The sequence below is a fragment of the Chelon labrosus genome, assembly GCF_963514085.1.
Source record: "Chelon labrosus genome assembly, chromosome: 18".
NCBI classification, from domain to species: Eukaryota; Metazoa; Chordata; class Actinopteri; order Mugiliformes; family Mugilidae; genus Chelon; species Chelon labrosus.
Genome location: NC_140351.1, coordinates 16359208 through 16365207, shown reverse-complemented (window position 1 = coordinate 16365207; position 6000 = coordinate 16359208).

The following is a 6000-nucleotide window of genomic DNA, read 5'->3' as shown; positions in this document are numbered from 1 at the left end:
CGTTTCATGTGTTCTCAAGAAGGGGGCCGACCTTTAATTATGACCTCAGTCGCACAGTATTCTAGTTTCTTTTTTTTACTCTTGTAGTAAGAAAATAAGATTTCATAATAGACAAAAACACTTGGTAATAGCAGATGCTTGCAGCCGCCTTTTACTTTTACTTTAGTAAACGTATTCAGTTCAGTTCACTTTGCAATTCTGCCGTCAACAAGAACAAGGTCGTGCTTTTGGGTCTCATGAGTCGCCGTGTCGGCTCAGATGGCGTCATCTTTGATGCCACGGATAAAAGTGAAAAGCACTTTCAGATCTTATTTCTGGCATTACACACGGTCAAATATTCTAATGTCAGATCCCCTTTTCATTGCTTCCTCTTCCCTCCGCTGCTGCGTTCCCAGGCAGAGGACCCAGAAGAGCAATGTAGGGGGGATCAGGAATGACAAGGCAGTCCGGCCTCCCATTGTACGTGAGCGTTTACTCAGCATGGGAGAGCAAGGACAGTGAGGCTACAGGAATACAATAGGCTCATATTTATTTACTGCTTAGTGGCAGCCAGGGAGACCCTCCCAACCCCCTAGTTGCTGATAGCAGCTTTACAGTAATAGGCCACTAATAAAGACCTCAGAGGGCAAGTAGAGGCTAGACTTTCTGGCTCTATCCGCAGTGTGGGACATTTCAAAGTAATAAAATACATGAAAATCAAGATCATTATAAATAATAAACAACATAACTGTCATTGAGTTGTCTTTCTGTTGACTTAAATGCTTGATAGCTCTTTTGATTTTAGTTTATGAATATAATTTGTCTTTTACAGCATCAGTCACCTCCACAATGTGAACTACACTCAGAACTTCTGTCTAAATGAGGGATCCTATACACTCTATGTAATTTATTAGTCTTTTTTGACCATGAGCCCAAAAATTATAACCCACCTCCAAAGATTTCTCAATGTTCTTGACCCTCGTTCATGACAGAATAAGATGCTAATGTCTTATGAAGAGTCAAAATTGCATGCACAAGTGTGTTTCTTTTGTGTTTTGTGTTTGAGTCAGTATTCAGTTCTCTAAAGGCACTTGTGACCAGTATTCAGGCAGCTACTTATTTCAATTCTGCAGTAATCATCTGCATTGGTCTTGTTCCAAACCACTTTGATGAATGAATGACTACATTTTACATCTTTAATAATGTGCATCTCACACAGAATTCTTACAGATACGCTGCTTTCTCTGTTTTAAGTCTTTAACATCACAGAGTTACATGTGTGCAGAAGTAGCCAGTGCCTATAGTTGTTTATTGCATACTGTATTATAATGAGCTTTAGACTTCTGCAGCAAGGCTCATGTGTTAAAGTGTAATACCTGAGAGTTTCAGCAGAGGGCTCCCACTGTCATTCCGGCCGTCCAAATCTGACACAGTTCATACGCCATCTGTAAAAGAGTAGAAATTAGTAAACAGATTAGTGAAGCAGAGCTGCTGGTCTGACACACACAAATGAATTAACTTGAGTTATTATTATTAATTTAATGTTAAGTCAGCATTTCCTATAAAACTTCAGATGAGTAAATCCGAGCAGTTCTGTTCTCTGTGTCTTTGGACCAAAGGTCAAAGCTCATGCTTTATATCCAGCTGTTTTTAAAACACAGTCTGGCAAATGCTTGACCGTCACTTCCACCAGTTTCCTTCCACACTTTAATCTGACTGAAAAATGCCTGGAAAGCTCGACTGAACCGGCGTCGACTATCTGACCTACATGACCGAGCCCAGAGCCTCAAAAAATTAATTTTCCGAGAGGCATTATGAGTGCGTGATTTATTGGTCGCCTTGATACCTTGTGGGTGTAATTGTGAGAGCAGGGGCTGACGCTGAGTGGCTTTGATGCCCCCGTCCATCCCCATCCTCCAATCCCTCAGTTTCAGAGATTAACTCAGACACTGGATTAAAATCTCAAAATAGAGAAATCCTTTTTAGATGGACAGGTTGATTAAAAAGGGGGAAAGATGAGTGTGCGGTGGAACTGAGCGGCTCATATTCTCACCTGGGAGTTCTCCAGTGCCGAAAGTCAACTTTGAGTTTTTATTATTTGTACAGTGTTGGATGAGAAATCTAATATCTTTTCCACATAAATATGAAGCTATATCAGTTAGCTTAGCTTAGCATAAAAACTTGAAACAAGGGGAAACAGCTAGCCTGGTTGAGTCCAAAGATAGCTACATCCCCTTGCACTCACCTCTAAAGCTCACTGATAACACGCAATGTTCTAGTTTGAACTGTACAAAAACTGAAATGTAGTTTTACTTTGAGTTATGCACCAGACTATCTCTTGGGTGAGAGCAGTGCCTTCCTTGGATAAATGCTAGCTGTAGATTTGCTGGTAGGCTGATTTGTTTTGGTGGTGGTGCACTTTTAAAGCCTATTTGGAGGTATTGTGTCAACCTGTTCTGCAACTTTCACTGCCGGCATGCAATATTTACACACACAAAAATGCAACTGACGATAGACGACGGGGGAGTAATGCAGCATTTATGCACAATCTGTCATCGATAATAAGTCATAAAAGGAAACAGTAGATGAATTCTGGAGCACGCTCCACCATACACGTAAGACGTGGCTGCATGTCTGCAAAACCACAAATTTCAGTTTCAGGAACACTATAAAGCTCTGAGCTTCTTTTTCATTTCAAGCCGCAAATGTTTTTTTTTTTTTTATAAAAGCTGCAGTTTTTCATTTTATTTTTCCACGCTGCTAACAGACAAAAGCCTGATGCTTGATATTGTCATCATTGTGTGGCCCGTTTGATTGCGGGAAGCAGGTGTATGTTAGTGTGGCCTTTCAGACCAAATTTAGTCATCCACTCACTTCCCCCTGGACCCCAGGTTCCCTCTGCATTTCCCAGCAGAGCTCGCTCTCCCTCCCGCCTCCCTGCATGCATGAAACAGACCACGAGATTACATACCACATACAATTGTGTGTATTTAAGATTTGCAGCATTTCCTTATATATATATATATATATATATATATTTTTTTTTTTTTGCTTCTTCTACATCTCTCTTTGCCCTCATCCTCCATCTCCACAGCTCCCCTCTCTCCTTCCAGACCTAAGCTCTCTTCCTTCCTGCCCTCTCACAGCTTCCTGCTCCGGCTCTTATCACTCCAGAAAACCTGACACAGTCTAAGCCCCGTCAAACCACAGCTAACCTCTGTAGTCCGGCTTTTTCCTCGGCCATCACTGCCTTAAATGGAAGTAGTCTGCGCTGCTGGGGTCTAGGTTCTTACAGGGCGGGGGTCACACAGCACCCTGTCACCCACCTGGGCCAAATCTGTTAATGGACTTATTTATTATAAACAATATAGCCTCTACTTCACAGCCTACAGAGGAACAATAAATCTGAAGTGGCCAGGCGTGTTTTTATTTATGTATTTATTTATCTGAGAGGAAGCCGTGGGCACGTTGAGACATTATCAACTCATTCTCCTCTGAGGGGTTTTCCTCTGAGCTGAGGAAATTGTCTGCTTTGATTTACTCAGTAAATCTGTGCCTTGTATTACAGAGACAGGAGATGGTCCAAGGCCACGGCTGTGGCTTGGTTTGGCTGTGGTTTGTGGTAAAATAATGCAAAATCATGCTTGAGGTGGCACATTTTTTCAAGATATAAACCTCAAAATAACTCCATCTTCCTTACCTACTAGTTTCCTCAGCATGTTGCCTCAGATTAAATAAATGGTCCTTCCATCTTTTAGGAACATCTTGAGTAACATTATGCGCACACCTTGCAAGCTATATTTATTGTTGTTCTATGACACCGCTGCCAGATAGAGGTCTGCTAAGGCATGATAGAGCCCCTGTTATTGTAAGGCCACAAGGCCATCTGATAAGACCTCGTGCTCTCCAGCCTTCTGCGATAACACATGCTTTGGATGGTATCAGTCCTACAGAGCTGAACCTGCCGCTGCACAGAATGCAACAATTACTGCAAAGTTCAAAGTCCACAGCACGGGCATTGATCAGAAAATCTGGATGCCATTTTTCAGCTGCACATTGCGTCCTCTTGGGTCTCCATTGTTTCACACACTGCAGCGTGTCAGCACAGGTAGCAGGCTTTTGTCTGAATGCAGCTCGTGATGATATCAGGAGGGACTTTCCCCCCGAGTTTCCTGATAGGAGCTTTTCCCAGGTTATCATATAGAAATAATCCTCTGAGAGGCTAATTGGCCGACACTGATTGCTAAAAAATATGTGATTTCAATTTTTTTTTATATAGCTATTATAATGCTATTCATTCATTTAAGGATAGTCCTTTCTTACGGACGAATAATATAAGATTCTTAACATATAGGTAAAGCTTGTGCCAGCAGCCAGTTAGCATAGCTTATTATAAAGTGTTAACTTTGGATGAAGCTAGCTAGCAGTTTCCCCCTGCTTCTAGTGTTTGCACTAAGCTAAGCTAATCACGGTAGCTTTGACGTCATATAAGACACTGTCATTTTTAACTTTTGGTTGTATATCATTTTAGAAACCACTGCCAAACCACAATTTCTTGTGCATACAATATACTGTATACAATTTATTGCAATTTAGACTTTTAAAGGTGCTAGTCGGGGTTAACTTTGAATAGAGTTATGCTAGCAGTTTTCATTCTTTGTGCTAATTTCAGCTAACCACTAAACCACAATATGTTGCGTATGCAATATATAATTTTTGTGAACTTTAGAGGTGATTGTGTTGCAATTTGTTAACTTTGGACAGAGCTATGCTAACAGCTTCCTCCTGTTTCCAGTCTTTGCACTAGGCTAAGCTAACCAGCAGCTTAATAAATCTAACACACTCTCATTTTAGCTCAGGTTTTGGTTGTTCACTGGTACATATCCGGCTATCAAACCACAATTTCCTGTGTATAATACAGTAATAATATATATGTACAACATTTGTGAGCTTCAGATGTACTAGGTGGTGGATATCATTACCTTTGCTAATATGCACTTTCCACCTGTTTCCAATCTTTGCACTAAATTAAGCCAACCACCTTCAGTTGGTAACTACAGGTGCTAACTGTGCAAGCATCCAGAGTATGGTGTCAATCTCATCTAACTATCAGCAACACAGCAAAATGGCTAATTTCTCTTTGTGAGACTCGTCTTTTAAACCCAGGCAGCAGTACCCCTCTGGTGCATTACAACCTCAGGTAGTAGATATTGATGATCCAGACCATTGTGTGTAAATGAACTCACAAGATAATCTCCATCAGGTGAACTCAGACACAGAGAGGTTTAGTCAAACACAGGAACTCCTTGAAGTCTAAGATAGGCCAGATATGTGAGATAATGTATTGATAAAGTGATCTCAGAGCGTACATTTTACATTGGTATCTGTGACTTTAGATTGAAAGGCCAGGTTTCATCTTAGGTTTGTGCTTTTTGAACATGTGAATATCAAACCCTACGGGGAAAATTTGACAAAAAAAGGTGAAAGCAAAGTTTTCGCACCTGAGGTTGATTGTTATTCCACTCCACACCATTGTTACCTTAACACCCATCCAACTGCTTTGTGATTGTTAGTATGATGGGATATTACTTTGACGCAAGGCTTTGACAAGAGAAGGGAGGTGGGCGTTCTTTCAACCTGAAGAGGCAATTTGACAGAAAATATGTGTGAATCCGATTAAAAGCGAGCCGGTTGTTCCTTTCAGAGATACTTGTTTCTGTTCAGCGTTAGTGTAAAGGGAACAACGCAGGGAGGAAGCACCCACACACACAGTGCATTTCCCCCATAAAACCACAGCTGTGTGAAAACAACACATTCCTCAGCCATTTCTCTCACTTTACACAGCAAAAAAACAACTGGCTCTGCAGAGCACTGTATCCTCTTTGTTGTAACTGCACCTGACTTGATTGCAAACTGATTTTCCTGCAGGTACAACCAACTCGTCGGTGACAGTGCGACTGTATGATAGCCTTGCATCACTAATAGCCGTTTAAAGATCAAAGTTGATGTGGGAAAACAGTT